The sequence below is a fragment of the Artemia sp. Qi Xiang Cuo genome, chromosome 13 (genome assembly GCF_049724085.1).
Source record: "Artemia sp. Qi Xiang Cuo chromosome 13, ASM4972408v1, whole genome shotgun sequence".
Lineage (NCBI taxonomy): Eukaryota > Metazoa > Arthropoda > Branchiopoda > Anostraca > Artemiidae > Artemia > Artemia sp. Qi Xiang Cuo.
In genome coordinates, this window is record NC_142806.1 from 51,447,440 (window position 1) to 51,462,739 (window position 15,300).

General features: G+C 35.5%; 1 protein-coding gene and 1 long non-coding RNA gene across 3 annotated transcripts in view; both read left to right on the plus strand.

Moving 5' to 3' along the window:
- The window catches only part of LOC148945394 (uncharacterized), a 78,716-nt gene that overhangs the window by 53,892 nt on the left and 9,524 nt on the right, over window positions 1–15,300 (plus strand). The gene's annotated exons all lie outside the window — the stretch shown is intronic.
- On the plus strand, window positions 6,614–13,343 carry LOC148945395 (uncharacterized). The gene is made up of 4 exons (XR_016142757.1): window positions 6,614–6,619; window positions 8,688–8,730; window positions 12,701–12,871; window positions 13,148–13,343. It is a non-coding gene; the product is annotated as an uncharacterized LOC148945395 (long non-coding RNA).

Here is a 15,300-nt window from a genome sequence, read left to right on the forward strand (position 1 = left end):
TATTGAAGGAGTTGTCGTAGAAACTTCGAAAAGGGCTCATTCGATTAGAAATTGGAGGGGATATTACTCTTTTTAGAATTCGAAATTGATTTGACGGAAACTCGCCCCCCCCCCACGCCCATTAGTTCTCACAACCCAATCACTACAAGGTTCGAGATAGCCCGTTTGTAAATCGCATTTGTTTTCAAGATATAAAACGAGTTTTTGTGGAGGACAATCCCCCACAACCCTCAGGGCAAGGGTTTTAAGTTATGCCCTGGGGGCAACTAAGGTTTTTATAGAAGGCGTTGTCATAGAAACTTCAAAAAAGGCTCATTCGATTGGAAATTCAAAGGGCTAGTGCCCTTTTTAATAGTCGAAAGTGATTGGAGGGCAACTAGCCCCCCCCCCGCCCATCATGTCCCCAAACACATCCACTCAAAATTTTGAGATAGGCATTTTGTTCAGCGTAGTTGATTTCTAGATAGAAAACCTCGGGGCAAGGGTTTTAAGTTATGCCCTGAGGGCATATAAGAACGATGTTGGCACAATGTACTATTTATTATTTTTTTTCCTTTAGAGATGGGCACTTCATATGGAAGGGGTCGTCGTAGAAACTTTAAAAGGGGCTCATTCCATTAGAAATTGAGAGTTCTAGTGCCCTTTTTAGTAGTCGAAATTGATTGGAGGGCAACTAGCGCTGCCTAAGTAAAGAATGATGTGGCCACAATGTGTTTTTTTTTCTTTCTTCGACAGGCCCTTCGTATCGAAGTAGTTGTCGTAGAAACTTCAAAGAGGGCTAATTCGATTGTAAATTGGGGTGGCTAGTGCCATTTTTAATAGTCGAAAGTGATTGAAGGACAACTAGCCCCCCCCACGCCCATCATTCCCCCAAACACATCCAATCAAAATTTTTGAGATAGCCATTTTGTTCAGCGTAGTTGATTTCAAGATAAAAAATATCTTTTTGAGGAGGACACTCCCCCACAACCCTCGGGGCGAGGGTTTTAAGTTATGACCTGAGGGCAACTAAGGTTTTATAGATGGCGTTGTCGTAGGAACTCCAAAACAGGCTCATTCGATTTGAAATTCGAAGGGCTAGTACCCTTTTTAATAGTCGAAAGTTCATAGAGGGCAACTAGCCCCCCCCCCACGCTCATCATTCCCCCAAACACATCCGATCAAAATTTTGAGATAGCCATTTTGTTCAGGGTAGTTGATTTCCAGATAGAAAATATATTTTTGAGGAGGACACTCCCCCACACCCCTCAGGGCAAGGGTCTTAAGTTATGCCCTGTGGGCACATAAGGTTTTTATAGAAGGCGTTGTCATAGAAACTTCAAAATGTTGTAAGGTGTATTTTTTGGTATTTGGGTGATGTAATCGTAGATGCCTTTATTTCTCCCTTTATAGGGGAGGTAAACTCTGGCCCTAAGGTAATTAAACTTTGGTAGCGTGCCTTAGGCTATGACCGAACTAATGAGGCGTCCCAGCTGGGTATGTTCGAGTGGCTAAAGGTAGATTGTATAGAGGTTGTCCATAACACAATACTTTTATTCAGTTAACATATAATAATAACAGATATATATTTTCTACTGGGACTGGCTGTCCCAAATAGGCCACAAGTCTCGGAAAAACTACAATAATATATAATAGAATACTTAGACATTTACAATGATCCGACAAGATTCCAAGGTATTTCTAAAAACAACGGACCAGAGGTCAGTCCGGCATAAAGTTAGTATCAGTCTACCCCTTCCCATAAAATGTATCTTTTATACATTTTTATCAACCACACCTTCCTCTAACCAACCAACGCAATAGCTAGGAAGTGCTGATTTCTCAATTTCCCGTTAAGCAAAACTTGGCAGGATATATTCCTTATCTTAATAAAAAGTGGTATTTCTAAACTTTGTATTTGCGTCTTAATATATTTTTACTAAATTAATAATTAACTAAATTAGAAAGCTTTACCACAAAAACAGGCTCATTCGATTGGAAATTTGAAGGGCTAGTACCCTTTTTAATAGTCGAAAGTTAATAGAGGGCAACTAGCCCCCCGCCCCCCCACGACCATCATTTCTCCAAACACATCCAATCAAAATTTTGAGATAGCGATTTGGTTCAGCGTAGTTGATTTCCAGATAAAAAATATATTTTTGAGGTGGACAATCCCCCACAACCCTCAGGGCAAGTGTTTTAAGTTATGCCCTGGTGGCATATAAGGTTTTTATAGAAGGCGTTGTCGAACAAACTTCAAAGAATGCTCATTCGCCTGTAAATTCGACGGTCTAGTACCCTTTTTAATAGTCGAAAGTGATTGGAGGGCAACTAGCCCCACGCCAATCATTCCCCCAAACACATCCAATCAAAATTTTGAGATAGCCATTTTGTTCAGCGTAGTTGATTTCCTGATAGAAAATTTTGAGATAGCCATTTTGTTCAGCTTAGTTGATTTCCTGATAGAAAATATGTTTTTGAGGAGGACAATCCCCCACAACCCTCAGGGCAAGAGTTTTAAGTTATGCCCCGGGGGCATATAAGGTTTTTATAGAAGGCGTTGTCGTAGAAACTTCAAAAAAAGCTCATTCAATTGGAAATTCAAAAGGCTAGTGCCCTTTTAATAGTCGAAAGGGATTGGAGGGCAACTAGCCCCCCCCTTCTCCGCCACGCCCCTTCTTTCCCCAAAAATATCCAATCCAACTTTTGAGAAAGCCATTTTGTTCAGCGTAGTTGATTTCCAGATAGAAAATATGTTTTTGAGGAAGACACTCCCCCACAGCCTTAAGGGCAAGGGTTTTAAGTTATGCTCTGGGGGCATATAAGGTTTATAAAGAAGGCGTTGTCGTAGAAACTTCAAAAAAAGCTCATTCGATTGGAAATTAAAAGAGCTAGTGCCCTTTTTAATAGTCGAAAGTGATTGAAAGGCAACTAGCCTCCCCTCCACGCCCATCATTCCCCCAAAAACATCCAATCAAAATTTTGAGATAGCCATTTTGTTCAGCGTAGTAGATTTTCAGATAGAAATATATTTTTGAGGAGGAAACTTCCCCACAATCCTCAGGTCAAGGAATATAAGCTGTGCCCTGGGGGCATATTTGGTTTTTATAGAAGGCGTTGTCGTAGAAACTTAAAAAAAGGCTCATTTGATTGGAAATTCAAATAAGTTTTTCAAAGGAAATTCACGCTTGGTAGATTATTTGATTTTATTTTTGCTCATTTTTTGTTTAATGGAGTTCTTTACTTTTCTTTGAAAAACTTATTTTGTGGAAAAAGTTTTTTTAATTAATCACTTAAAAAGGACTTCATAAAATTATGAAAGAGAATGGAAAATCCAGGTTAAAAGATAAATCAATTTATCATGGGCTACATTTCCATAAGCATCTGGCCAGTCAAACAGGACTGCCATTGTGGCCTGTCTGGTTTTAAGAGAGTTAAAAGCATCAATTTCAAGGCGAGTGATGTTATCCACATAGCTATGTTCTTTTCTGAAGCCTGTTTGTTCACTTGGAAAAAGATTATTAATTTCAGCAAACCACTCAATTCTTGATAAAATAAGCCTTTCAAGGACTTTACTGAAGGCTGGTAAAACAGGTATAGGTCGTTAAGACTTGGGGTCACTAGATGGGTAAGAAGGTTTTAAAGCAGAAAAGACCTGAACAATCTTCCAAGCATCTGGGAACTTTTGGCTTGACCAAACAAGATTATACATACTTAACAGGGCAGTATAGAAACCTCTGGGGACTAAAAATCCATTTAATGTAAATACCATCATGTCCCGGAGAAGACTTGATATTAAGAGAATTAAATGCTGCACTAAATTCATCTAGGGAAAATGGTTCCATTAATGACCTTTTATGTAAAGACGTACGAGGTAGAAAACAAAATGGAGGCCGAGGGTAATGAGAATCAGAATGATCATTTTTTTAAATACCAGAAAAAAAATTTGCTTTCATCTTATCTGAGGAAACTGGAGATCCATCCTGCATGATATCATATTACAGTCATCATTAGACTGTTTACCACTATTGAGTTGGCTAATGAAGTTGTGAACCTTTTAAATTGGGGTTCTGAAACAAATACCTGCTCTAAAATTGGTCCATGTATACTGTTTAGCCTTCTTACATACCAATTTTACTTTAGCACATGCTTGCTTATAGGAAATTGTTGTAGATGGAGAAAGATTCTTCTGAAACAATTTACGGGCCTTCCTTTTTACCTGTACTGCAACCATGCACTCCTCATTCCACCAATTCTTGGATATCTTGGAGCCCTTATAAGAAATTGGCTTAGACATGGGTATGGAAGATTTAGCTGACTGTAACAGAATGGATTTCATATCGGACTTAATAGCATTAATATCAGAACTAGTTGATAAAAAGCAAAGATCAACTTTCTTCAAAATTTCCCCAAACTGGGGCCAATTGCCTTTGGAGTTATTAAAATGTGCTATGTGGGGTTTGGGTTAATAGCATACATTTTAAATTAATGTTAGAATTGCAGAATGATCAGATTGCAGAGAGGGAACCTTTACCATCTGAATGATTGATCACAATATAAAGATGGACCCAGTAGCAAGTCAATAGTAGAGAAAGTATTAGATGAAATATTGTACTGGGTTTGGAAATTAAATGGAGTGAACATCAATGTATCTGGAATATTGGATAAAATATTCTCAATGCCTCTTCCTGCTTTTTTACTATAGGCTATTTGTTCCCAAAGAGAGCTATGCGTATTAAAATCACCAAAAAATAAAAGAATTATTTCCTAAAAGTTGAGATTCCTAAACCTTTTGGATACCATTGTTTCCACATGGATTATACAATGATTTAATGACAAGATGACTATCATTAGCCGGGTTAAGTATAATACCTATGATATCGATTTCATCCCTGTAAAGACTTAATAGTTGAGGGGAATGAGGGATTGAATCATGAACAAAGATGGTAACTCCTCCTCCCTTTCTATTGGTAGATCTGTCATTCCTGTAACACCTGTAGCCAGGCATTTTAATTTTCTTAAATTGATGAAGGTTGGTCTCTTTTAAACAGATAATATCAATTTTATTCTTAGAAGCATAATGAATTAGATCACCAAGTTTATTTGAATTAAGAGAGGCACAATAATTTATATGACCCTACATACCCTGACTATTTAGGATTTGAGTAGGTATTTAAATCCTGAATAGTTGGAAATGTGGAATGGCTTTGGAAGACTAATTTTTTTGTTGTTGAATGTTTCATGTCAATCTTATTTGGAAAAAAATAATAATCTATTTTTGGATGACTATACTGAACTAGCAAACTCTAAATAGCAAACACAAAAAAACACTTTTTCACATGTCATTTTTCAAGATTGATATAATGTCTCCCACAACTGATGGTCCCTTGTCCTTGAGGTAGTCCTTATTGAGATCAACAAGCAGCTCTTTTCTTATTCGGTTTTCTTTGAATATTTGAGCATAGTTTGCAGTTGCTCCTTCAGGAACACCTGCCTCTCTGAAAAACGTTATCCAATCTGAAAAAAACGAAAAAACAAACATAGATTGTTAAAAATACAGAAACATCCAGAAATGAACAACTAGCTGCGACTGCGTCAACGGAAGATAAGTCCTTTCCTATCTCTTCAAAGATAGAATTAGAAAAGTAGTATTTAGCAATATCTTTAGTTAAAGTAGCTTTTATGGCTTTAGGCAGATTTGACTGGATGATTTGATCCACTGAAGCTATATATTTAATTAGTTTTGTCATATAAGAACCATCACTATTTTGAACAGTGTTTGCTTGAGAGGATATATTAGGTGATGCTTGCCACTCTTTCAGCCCATGATTTTTTCTGACTAAATCTAGGATTTTGGAGGGCTGGGCTTGCTTTGATTGCATTAGGGAGCTCAATACCCTGCTGAGGGATGGATATCTCTAGAACCTGATTTTGGTTATTTTTGGGATTGCAAGGCCAAGAGTTGGGTAAAAGGATTGAGGTTGCTTTCTTAGCCTCATTAGTTCTTGGAGATGAAGGTCCTGTGGAAAGCTTAGCAAGCTGCGTTGCAGCTATAGGAAATGGGACATTTTCTTGATGGGCTATCCTTAAAACTTTGACCCGTTGGATATATTTAGGACACAAGTTATGATTTGTAAACTGGTGGTCACCTCCACAGTTGATGCATTTAGGAGCTGTAGAACATCTAATTTCACTAGAAACCGGGTGATTACAAAGGCAGGTGGGGCAAATTGTCTCAGAGGAAGAGCAGTACTTAGATGAGTGACCAAGCTTAAAACATTTTGAGCATTGAATAGGCCTTTCTTGGTAAGATTTATAAGCTTTGGGTAGACCAAAAAGGAACAATGAGTCAAACTGGGTACTCACTGGTAAGATAAAAAGGACACTCTTACTGTTTTGAAGCCTATTAGCATCTAGCCTGCTCATCCTATGGACTTCCAGGATCTCCAGAATTTCCCCCTTATTATTCATGAGACCATCTTTCATGTCTTCAGCTAATAGTTTGATTGGGACATTACACATCACCATTTCCTGTGTTTTTTTTATGGGTGAAGCCCACTATTCAGAGGCAACTGGTATATTACCAATTTTTTTTTGGTTACGAGCTTTACAGCATTCCTTTCTGTATTGGAACATGACTGTAAGGGAGCTATCACTGTGAACATTCACACCTAAATTGCATCTTAAAGATTTGAATAGATTCAATCTAACGTAAAAGATATTTTTAGTGGTAAACACTTGATCTATTAATGTTGAGGTGAAAAAAATGATTGGTTTGTTCTACATTCCCATGGCTGAAACTGAGCTAAAGATTTATATTGCTTTAGTAGGGATTGTCGAGAGCTTTTTGCGTTTCTGCTTTCTAATAACTGCATGAAAATTATTATTGAACTGAGAATTATTTTCTGGGCTTGGGGGCTTTGATACTCTTATCATTGTATTATTCCGGGTGTCATCACTAGAGATTGGAGATACAGCAATGGCATTGGCAGCTATGGGGATGTCAGCTTCTGAATGCCAATTTGATAGTTAACCCTCTTCTCTGAGGGGGCTAGAAGAGCTAGGATACATACAGTTAAGGAAAGAAAAATTCCAAAACAAATCCAACCCACAATAAACTTAAATGAAAAACTAATAAAGTGCTTCCCCAAAAGAGAGGATAATAAAGGCTTAATTCCGATCCCTGAGGATGAAAAAGGATATCAATAAAATAATTTTTCCAAACATCTGATTTCTTCTTTTTTTCCTAAGTCTGTTTTGTGTTATATATAATCCTGATTGCATCATAGCAATGGCTCATGGCCTGTAGTGATCAAAAATTTAAAAATGCATTAAAAAAAAACTGGTGAGAAAAGTCAGAAAAATTGTCAGTTCTAGCTGCTTTAATAGTAATTATTATCTAAATCAGTCTGGACAGTAAAATATTGTTTTGAGAATAAATTGAAAGGTATTTTGAAAAACAGCCTTAACCCTCTAAAAATGGTGTTGGGTTGAAACAATTACCTATAAGAGAATTTCTCATCATTTTGTCCCGCATTAGGCAAGGCCAAGTATTATGGTCATGTCTCAAAAAAGTTAAATTTTTATGCTTGAACACGTATATTAGAATACAGGGGTGCCGTTTGGGGAGGGGGGGGGGGGCACGGGTGGCAATTGTCCCCCCAATAATTTAGAGAAAAGTTTATTATATAACCCATGCCCCTTGATTATCTGGATATGGATCCCAATTCCCCCCCTCCCTCCTTGTAAAATGCTTGAGATTTGTCCCTGATAGAATCTTGATGGGACTGACGTCAGATTGACATGCTTGTGATAGGTATTTCAGCACTGCCTTAGTAAAAGGCAAAGTGGGCTCTATCCATTTTTTTCCAGTCCATTGGATTTGTAACTAGTTGTAGAAACTTTGGAAGGGCCTCATTCAATTAGAAATTGAAATTAAAAGTAACTAACAACTGTTACTGACTGTAGCTGCTACTGCTTGTGACTTCGACGTCCTTTGCGACTGTGACTTCTTTCATCTGCGACTTCTTGTGATTATGACTACTTGTAACTGCACCTGCTACTACTTTCCATTGCAACAGTCACTAATTGTAACTTTTACTACTTGCTGCTGCAACTACTTATGACTTCCACTATTTACATCTCTACCACTAATACGACTTTGACTAATTCTAACTGGGGCTGCCATTGCTTGCAGCCGCAACTGTTAATAATTCGACTGAGACAGCAACTACTGATAACTGTGATTAAGACAGAGTGTGACTGAGGCTGTGACTGCTTACGACTGTGACTACTTGCGACTGTGAGTGATGCTATGTGCGACTGAAGCTATTGTTATTGCTACTGCTATTACTGCGCCCAAATATATTGAGCTAAGTCAAAGAAGTTTAAGTGAATCCTGGCTGTCAAAATGTTGTAGATGTAATTGCTCAGGAATAAAACAGAGCTTTAAGTTGAAATTTTCAGGGAAAGTTCAGTGGGATGGATATACAGCTAAATTTAAAGATATTATTACGCACCCAAATCGTCAAAAGGGTGTCTGGTGTTTTTGTTTTGTCTGTTTTTTAGTAATACCAATTAAATTGACATCAATAATAACAGGATTGACATTACTTGAAGATGTGTGGTTAAGTGTTTTATATTCAAGTCTATCACAACTCTAAAGATTTGCCCTTATTTCTGTGTGTAATTTTTCTTTCTTTTTTAAGCTCATTGGGAATCAGATTTTGGAAAGAACAGAGAGAAAACCAGGTTAGTCTCTCCTTGTTTAATTAAAAAGTAAGGGTAAGCAATATATACTGTTTTATCTTTCCTTTTTTCTTTATTTATTTTGATTAGAATATAAAAAACAAGAGGAATAACTTGCTTAAACTACTGTTGCAAAATTAACATAAAATACAAATCCGTTCAGTAAAATGGGTAAAAAAAAAGGGAAAAATTGGTAAGATAAGGCACTCCCTAGGAAATATAGGGTCAAATTGCAATTTTTTATTTTTTTTTTTTTTCAGCTCTTAATGGAAATGATATTTCTAGGCTTAAAAAGGTAATACCAACCAATAATTTCAAAAGTAATAGGTATAAATTTAAAGTAACTAAATCCATGTTTTGTTAAAATACTATTTAGTTTAGGGCAAATAAATCGGATAAACATTCGTTTTATTTATAATAAATGGGCTTTGATTTGCTAAGGACCAAAATCAGGGGATAATTTGGGCCCAATCCCCTGACACTTCTAATTTCTGGATTAATCAAATTATCTAGCATTTTCTTCTTTTTTTTACAATCGTCCTCTCCCTTGCCAGAAAAAAAAAAATCATTTATGACTTCCAATTTTTTTTTTTTTTTTTTTATGATAAAACCAATGCAAATGCTCTAATTCATCAGAAGTAAAAAAAGAAATAAAAAAAAACACTTGGTTTGTCCTCTGCATTTTTGTTCCGCTTCCATCTCAGGGTGGGTGTTAAATTAAACGACCGATTATTTCGCCCTTTGTTTATTGTAGTGACAATAGACCAAGCTTTTTTTTCACTGCCCAATGTGTCTGTCGTAATACTATCCTATACAACTCTAAAAAACGCTCAGTAAAATAAACTGTTAGTAAAAAATCCCAAGAGTGCTTTTTTTGCCAAAAAATAAATCTCAGTTAGGGGGGAGCAAACCGGGGTCTGGAGGGGGCATTTCACTCCCCCTGTCCCGTAGCAAATTACGCACCTTCAAGGCGTCATAAAATACGTCAGTAAAATATCGGCAAAATAAGGGTAAAATGCGTAAAATAGCTAGAATACAAACTTTACAAGGGTCCGTAAATTTTCAGTAAAACACGTAAAATACCTAATTTAACCGTGACCGATTCTACCATTTATAACACTAGCCTAACATATTAAAGTCTTATCAAACCTAATCTTTTGTTCAAGCCTTCTCTCACTTGGGGCCCTAAGGAACACCGAAGGGTCAGAAGAGCTGCATAGTGCAGCTCTTTGGCTGCACTATGCAGCCAAAGAGGATACGTTGAGCGTTATGATTTTCTATATCATATTTGTTTATCCTTATAATAATACTATGCACTCGTTGGCCTAAGAGGGATATATTTTTTTTATTATTGAAAAAAGATTATATTAGTACAATAATTTAGTGTCATTCAATAATCGATTGTCAACTTTATCATATATTGACAGGTCTAAAGCATAAGATGTAAAATACTCGTTTAAGTTTGACTGTTGAGATCCACACCTGTTTCCAATATTTTGGTTCTTTCTTATTTTGTCTTAATTTCTGTCTCTAGATGTTTATCAAGATATGGATATAGTTCTAGATAAAGTTTGTCTAGATATAGATCCACAATTAGTTCCAATACTTTGGTTTAATTTGGATTTATCCTGATATTCTTTAGATACCATGTTCTAGATATCCTCCAACTAATGGTAAGGGTCATTGCTTCCTCTCCTAAATGCATAATTTTTAATTCTGTCATTATCGAATATCTGAGATACCCTTAGACGGGAGCGCTATGACGTAATTTTATTTAATTTGGTTGCTCAAAGTGTTGCTTGCATAATCTGTGATAACAGCAATCTGCCCGAGAGTTGTATCATAAACAGAGCAACTAGAACCCATAACCATTAGGTTGCAGGATGAAAAGTATTTAATACTTTGGTGGTAATTCATGTTCTTATATGTGCCTATTTCAGGGTCATAAGGTTCTTCCATTTTGCCAAATATTGGTCTAAAGAAATATATTGTAGTCAACTAAATTGCATTCTGGAATGTTTTTCATATTTCTGCTGTACTGTGAGGTTGTTAGATGGGAAGAAAGTTTGAAATGACAAGGAAAGTTGGTATACCACCAGACCAAAACCATTCTGAGAATGTTTTGCCATAATTACGTCGCAATCACGTTCTTTTTATTTTTCAACCCTTTTAGTATTGCCACTAAATCATCCTCACAAAATAAATCTTCATTATCATCCAAAGTATCACAAACATTTTTATCAATGACCTCCACTTCAAACATCCTTAACTCGTATTTTAATGCTTTCCACTTTCCTTAAATTTCTCTTATCTTCATATAATATGTCACTGAAATAATTGCTTGTGAAAGTCCCTCCTTTCTATTATTAAATAAAGAAGCAAGTTTTTTTAACTGAAAGTAAAGAGCGACATTAAAACTTGAAGCCAAAATCAAAACCTGCATTAACTTAAAAATGCTCACAAATTAAATAAAAAAGTTTTTTACTGAAAGTAAGGAGGACATCAAAACGAACAGAATTATCCGTATTTGAATGCTGTCCTCCTCAACGCCTCGCTCTTTGCGCTAAAGTTTTTTATTGTTCTTAAAATTAGAGTTCTGAGAAAAAGTCAAACTTTAGCGTAAAGAGTGAGGCGCTTAGGAGGGGCAGCCGCTTTCAAATAAGGAATAATTTCTGTTCATTCTTAATTTTAATGTTGCTCCTTACTTTCAGGAAAAAAAAACTTTTTTTTTATTTAATTTCTGAACATTATTAAATTAATGCAGGTTTTGATTTTGGCTCAACGTACATGAATAATTAAAACAAATTCTGCATTTAAATTTTACTTTTTTTTGGCTAAATGGCTTTCTTGAAAGTTGTTTAATTTTATTTAAAAACGTTTTTATTAGTAATAAATATATGTAACTTACGAATTAACTTACGTAACGAACTTCTGTGTTCGTATATTTTTATTACGTATATTAGGGGGGTTTGTTCTCTAGTCAATACCTCGCTCTTTACACTAAACTTTGAAATTTTCTCCAATTCTTTAAGAATGACCCCTTAATCATACAGCTCGTTAATTAGAATAAATAGCTCTTATTAAAGTACTAAAAAAAACTATTGCGGAAAGAGCGATGTATTGACTGGAATGAGAACTTAATCATATACGTAATAGCTTCTTTTCGTTTTGAGTTCTGATGTTGAAAAGTTTTCAGTTGAAAACTTGTTTTTTTTTATTTAATTACTGATCATTTTCTAAAAGATTGGTGGGAAACCCGGTACCCTCCTCATAGCAATGTCCCTTACCCTATGAAAACTTCCCCCATGGAAATATCCTTCCCTGTAACCCCCGACCCCCCCCCCCCACCCACTACCAGGAAAAATTCCCTTGACAATGTCTGCAGCTGGATTGCGGTATTTTTATATACTGGTTTTTATGTACACGTATTGTAAGTGGTGCCTTCTTGACTGTTTTACGGGAATTTTTTCATGAAAGGTCGAATGTTCATTGTCACGAAACTCGGACCAGAGGAGGTATTGAGGTTGCTCGCCTAGTTTCAAGTAGCACTGCTTTTTCAGTTATTATAGAGGGGATCAGCTAGGGAATAACCTTATCCCGAGTACCTAGGAATTACCCATTAATCAATTTAGATCGGAGTTACGTTTGGGGCTGCTCGGTAAGTATACCTTGGAAACAGATTGATATTGATGGAATTAGAAATGATAGTAAATGTATATTTGTTTTTACTTCGAGATCATGATATTATATAGTTTTATTGTGTAGAAAATTACATGTCTAATTTACAATTACATTAAATCTAATTTAATGTCTAAATGGTTTTTTCTATTTTTTTTTTTTTTTTGCAATTAAGTTTTCTTTTCTCATTTTTAAAGTACCATGTAATGATCACTTTCTGTTCTTCATATTTTTTAATGACAGACGGGTTACTTTTGTGAGGGCTTTAATATTGATTTATTTTCAATTTTTTTAGAAGTTGAAGAACCATTCCCAAATTTTAGTGAAGATATTTTTGGAAGGAAATATCCTATTTTATCACCCAAACATGAAGATGTTCCTTTGGTGGTTTCTCCTGAAGTATCTGAACAGTTTAATCGTAATTTCATGCCTTCTGAACTTGAATCAAATATTCGTGAGAATGAAGGTGAGTTTTCTAACAATATTTTTTTTCTTATCATTCAATCCAGAACCCATCTGACTTGCTCCAAAAATCTTCTAGAAAATGGTAGAAATTTCTTATTTCCACTCTAAATGTATATAGCGAAAGTACTATGTTGGTTATTTTGGTGGCAGAGAAGTGTATGATCATGGCACCAAGGGCATCAAAATGAAAACAAATTTTCCCCATCTTGGATTTATTCATTCTTGACAAAGGTATTTTTTTACCGGTATATTTTTTGTCAGGTTTATTTTTTTTCAGGTTTTTTAATTATCATTGGAGCTGTACAACTCTTTTCCATTGAAGAAATATAGAACAGTGAGAACATGCAAATATTTAGTAAGGTTAGTAATGTTTATCAAATCAGAAAAAAAGAATTAATATAATTTTTCAATAGTCAACTAAATGGGTAAATACAACAATATAGGATAGCCTAATTGGTCTTTCTAAAAATACTCACTTGTAGGTAAGTAAATTGATAAAAAAAAAAAATTAAAGTGTTGAATCTCGAAGAATTTTAATAATTACCATATATGAAATGAAGACTTTTATCATGTATTTGAATTGTCAATGTGTGTTTGTGTCCTTTTTTCTTTTTGTTCTCTTTAGTGATTACTCCGTCTATTGTATCTTTTTTTTTGACGGGTAATAAATGAATAAGAATTATAATATTGGTGCATACTTAAATTTTTAGCTATTCAGTGATATCTACATTTTTTAAAAGAGTTGTATTCATATGTAAATCCAAGAAAAATATAGAAAGACAACAGATCCTAACAAGATGTGTGTACAAGTAAACTTAAGATGCTAGTTTACTGCATATAGGGATGAGGTTTCACTGCATAGTTTCACTGCATATAGGGGTGAAATAGGGATGAGGTAGAAAAGCCAAAATACCTCCCTTTGAGATACCTTAGGCGACTATTTGAGACACAAAATTGGTATTGCCATCGCTGAAGGTTTTTATATTTTATGTCTATTGCTGAAAGTTTTATTCTCGTAATTCTTCTAGTTTCCAAGATAGCAATCACAAAATTCTTCAGAAATTTTAGGGAAAAAAATGTAAAATCATTTGTGGAAAAATGATAAATCATTTACAGTGTAGCGATGTGCAAACATTTGACGAACTTGGAAGTACATAATATCTTTTGATTTACTTCAACTTCATTAAAAACATGCTATGAAAATTCCAACGTAATACCTCCAGCTTTTCATGGAATATTGCATATTCGCCTTTTTGGCAATCTAATTTCACATACTATCTTATTTAGCTCAGTTTCAGAAACAGTAGTAATTGTTAAATCCCTGAAAGTTTCACCTTAATACCGTATACCATTAATGAGAGGACATTGCTGCATTCCTACTTAATACCTTTAGCTTTTTCTGGATATTATGCGGACGCACTTGTTAAGATCTGGATAAACCTAAACTCTTTTCATTTAGTTCAATATTAGTAGCAATATTAATATTTGTATCCCTGAAAGTTTCAATTTAATATCATATGCTGTTGCTAAAATATTGCTGATACGCCCTTTTGTCAATCTGCGTGCAGATACTGTTTCTTTATTCTTTTCTATATTTCTCAAAACTTTGACTTAAACGCCCATAGCCTTATTCAAGACCGAGGCTAAAACACGCCTCCCTTTCAAAATAACAATTACAATGCTTACTTACTTACTTAAGTCGAGACAAAGGCTATTCAGCCCAACTCGGCACCAAGAAGCTGCTGGACCAAATTCTTCTATTGGGTTCTGTCATCTGTGAGTGGTCGAATAAACTCCAATCACGCCTTGTCCCACTCATGACCATCCAATTGGATGCCCCCATGCGGTTCTGAATCCTTTCTAACGACTTTATGCCAAGATTCCATCTGGTCACTTGGTTTTTTCTTCCTTGAGAGAGTGGGGGCTGCTGGTAGTTCCTGAAGTGTCAGGGTTTCTTCTGGGCGTCTCGTTACGTGGCCTATCAACCCGAGATGTCTTTTCTTGATCATGGTGGAAACGTCACGCTTTTGTCTGCATACTTTCATCAGCTGTTGGTTGCTGATTCTTTGCGCAAGCTGTCTGTTGCTAATGCCCCATGGACATAACCAATACAACAATAACTAAATCAATATATAAACACTGGACAACTTGTATAACTTACAGCCCTTGGGCCGAAGATTCTGGTGGGGTATCTCACACGAAGAGGCATAGTGATAGAAACGTTCTATCATTTTGAGATAAAATGGTTACATTGAAAATTTTGCTTGGATGTCGTTTTAGTGAAAGCAATCAAAGGACGCATGGGAGGGGTGGCTGGTTGCTTTTGACTCTTAAAAGGGACACTCAAATTTTCATGCTCTTTTTGAATGAGCCACCTCCGAAGTATCAACCACAATTTCTTATTTATTTTATTTACTTGTTTTATTCAAT